This window comes from Triticum aestivum, chromosome 6D, assembly GCF_018294505.1.
Source record: "Triticum aestivum cultivar Chinese Spring chromosome 6D, IWGSC CS RefSeq v2.1, whole genome shotgun sequence".
Lineage (NCBI taxonomy): Eukaryota > Viridiplantae > Streptophyta > Magnoliopsida > Poales > Poaceae > Triticum > Triticum aestivum.
This window is the reverse complement of record NC_057811.1, coordinates 294266171-294269993: the sequence shown is the minus strand read 5'-3', so window position 1 is coordinate 294269993 and position 3823 is coordinate 294266171.

The following is a 3823-nucleotide window of genomic DNA, read 5'->3' as shown; positions in this document are numbered from 1 at the left end:
GAGATACATGCTTCTCCGGGTTACTCACACATTTTCTCAATTGGGAGACGTGGAATACGTCATGGACGTCTGACAGTTCCTTGGGTAAGTCTAGTTTGTAGGCCACTATGCCTCTTCGTGCCTCTACACAAAATGGTCCGATAAATATCGGGGCTAGCTTCCCCTTAATTTTGAACCGTTGCAGGCCCCTCATACGGGACACTCGTAGGTATACGGAATCACCGGGTTCAAAGCTGACCTCACGATGTTTTTGATCGTAGTAGCTCTTTTGTCGGCTCTGTGCTGTCTTGAGTCTGTCCCTGATCTGTTTAACCTTCTCCTCGGCCTCCTTGAGCATGTCTGGGCCGAAGATACGGCTGTCACCTGTTTCTGACCAATTCAGTGGGGTACGACACCTCCGTCCGTATAATGCTTCGAAGGGTGCCATTTGCAAGCTGGCTTGGTAACTGTTGTTGTAAGCAAACTCGGCATACGGCAAACTTTCTTCCCAACTGGATCCATAGGTAAGCACACAGGCTCTCAGCATGTCCTATAAGATTTGGTTCACACGTTCTGTTTGTCCATCAGTCTGAGGGTGGTACGCTGTACTGAAAGCTAGCTGCGTGCCCAGAGCTTGTTGCAGGTGATTCCAAAATTTAGAGACAAATTGAGTGCCTCGGTCGGAGATTATAGTTTTTTGGGACTCCATGCAGACAGACTATACGGGAGAGATAAAGCTTGGCCAGCCTTTGTGTGGAGTAGGTAGTCCTCACGGGAATGAAATGAGCCACCTTGGTTAGTCGGTCTGTGATGACCCATATGGCGTCATTTCCGCGTTGTGATCGAGGTAGTCCGACAATGAAGTCCATTCCTATTTCATCCCATTTCCATTCCGGTATCCTGTTTGGCTGGAGTAGCCCTGCTGGCTTTTGATGCTCGGCCTTGATGCGCTGACATGAATCGCAACAAGCAATAAATGTGGCTATATCCCTTTTCATACCGTGCCACCAAAATCTTTCCTGAATGTCCTTGTACATTTTGGTTCCTCCAGGGTGGATTGAGTATGGGGCGGTGTGGCTTTCGGTTAAGATTTGTTGCTTGAGTTCCTCAATGTTAGGTACGCAAAGTCTGTCTCCGTACCATAATATTCCTTCACTGTCTGTGACGAACTCTGAAGCCTTACCAAGGTCCATTTTCTTCTTTATACCTTCGATGCTGGGATGTCCCTGTTGAGCCTTCTTAATCTGTTCCACTAGGGTGGGTTGTATCTCCAGATTTGATACGGTGCCCTCAGAGACTAACACCATGTTGAGCCTAGCGAACTCTTGCTGAAACTCAGGCCTCAAGTTTTGCGGACCGTCATTGTCCGGGCTGGGGTTTCGACTAAGGGCATCGGCCACTACATTTGCTTTTCCTGGATGGTAGTGAATGCCGACATCATAGTCCTTGACCAATTCCAACCAACGTCGTTGGCGTAAATTTAGCTCTGGCTGTGTGAAAATATATTTGAGGCTCTTATGGTCCGTATATATTTCACAGCGATTTCCCAACAGAAAGTGCCTCCACTCCTTGAGTTCATGTATGACTGCTGCTAGCTCCAAGTCATGTGTTGGGTAATTTTCCTCATGTTTTCGCAGCTGCCTGGAGGCATACGCGACAACTTTGCCATCCTGCATTAGCACACACCCGAGACCCTTTCGGGACGCGTCACAATACACTTCAAAACTCTTGTGTATGTCTGGCATAGTTAAGACCGGTGCGGTTGTCAGCTTCTTCTTGAGTTCTTGGAAGCTTTTCTCGCATGCTTCCGTCCATACAAATTTCTTGTCTTTCTTGAGCAACTGTGTTATTGGTTTTGCCACAGTGGAGAATCCTTCAATAAATCTTTTGTAATATCCGGCCATTCCCAGGAAACTCCGCACATCTGTAACGTTGGCGGGCGGCTTCCAGTCAAGTATGGCTTTGACTTTTTCTGGGTCTACGGCCACGCCTTCTTGGTTCAATATATGGCCTAGGAAACCAACCTTCCTTAGCCAAAACTCACACTTGCTAAATTTGGCGTACAACTGATGTTTCCTTAATTCTCCCAAAACAATTCTGAGATGCTCAACATGCTCTTCTGGTGTCCTTGAGTATACCAGAATATCGTCAATGAACACCACAACAAATTTGTCCATAAATTTCATAAACACTTTGTTCATGAGGTGGACGAAATATGCGGGGGCGTTTGTTAACCCAAATGGCATTACTGTGAACTCATATAATCCATATCTGGAAGTGAATGCTGTCTTGGGGATATCTTCTGTCCATACTTTCAATTGGTGATATCCCGATCTCAAATCAATTTTTGAGAACACCTTGGCTTGTGCAAGCTGGTCAAACAAATCATTTATCCGTGGCATCGGATACTTGTTTTTGATGGTGACCATATTGAGGGCTCGATAGTCTATACACAATCTCAGTGTCCCATCCTTTTTCTTGGCGAATAAAACTGGCGAACCCCATGGTGAGGAGCTGGCTCGAATAAAGCCTTTGTCCAATAATTCCTTTATCTGCTTCTTCAACTCCACCAATTCTGAGGGTGCCATTCTATAAGGTTTCTTATAGATGGGAGCGGTGCCAGGTGCTAGTTCAATGCTGAACTCTATCTCTCGGTCTGGTGGCATGCCCGGTAGTTCTTCAGGAAATACGTCAGGAAACTCGCATACCACTGGAACTTTTCTCAGTTCTGAAATGTCCACTTTGTTCAGTTTTGGTTGCTGTGACCGTGGCCTTTCTTGAGCTGTAACCTTTATTGTTTTGCCATGATGGTGAGTGAGAATCATGGTCCGATTGAAACAGTCGATGAATCCTCTGTTGGTGGTCAACCAGTCCATCCCTAAAATGACATCCAGTCCTTTATTCTCCAACACGATGAGATTTGCTTGGAACTGTAGTCCTTCGAATTCAATGATCACTCCTTGGCAGTAACTCTGAGCGATTTGCTTATTTCCGGGGGACTTAATGATCATAGGTTTTTCCAAGGGGAGTATCGGAAAACCATGTTGCAAAACAAAACTCTTCGAAACGAACGAATGGGAAGCTCCAGAATCAAACAAAACCATGGCAGGTACTGTGTTGACAGGGAACGTACCGAGCACGATGTCTGGGGCATTCTACGCTTCTTCCCTGGTCACATGGTTCAGGTGACCCTTCCGGTGGTTGTTGTTGGGATTGAAATTGTTGCGCTTGGGGGCTGGATTGTTTCCACCATTGTTCGGCTTGGGGGCCGAGTTCCTCGGCTTTGGGCACTGTTTAGCATAGTGCCCTTCTTCTCCACAAGCATAGCATGTGACCCCTGGACGGTACGTGAACTCTTTGTCCCTGGCATGAAACTGTCTGACGGGCCTTGGATCAGTAGTCGTGGATCTCCTTGCTTCTGTCCTTGGAACCTCAGTCTTGCTTCGGTTGTTGCGAGCAAGAGTCGTCTTGTCCCTCTTTCGCTTACGGATATCTTCCAGACTACGGCGCTCATTCTCCAAGGTAATGGCCTTGTCAACCAGAGTTTTAAAATCCGGAAAGGTGTGTACGACTAGTTGGCATCTTAACGCCGGTGCCAGGCTGTCCAAGAATTTCTCCATCTTCTTGTTCTCTGTCATGTGCTCGTCGTAGGCATAACGAGACAGCTGGGTAAACTGACCATTGTATTCTGTCACTGACATGCCTCTCTGCTTCAGGTCAGCAAATTCTCTCTTCTTGATTTTTATGATGCTCCTGGGGATGTGTGCCCCACGGAAGCCTTCCTTGAACTCCTCCCAGGTGATGTTGTGTTCACTAGGGTGCATGTGTAGGAAGTTTTCCCACC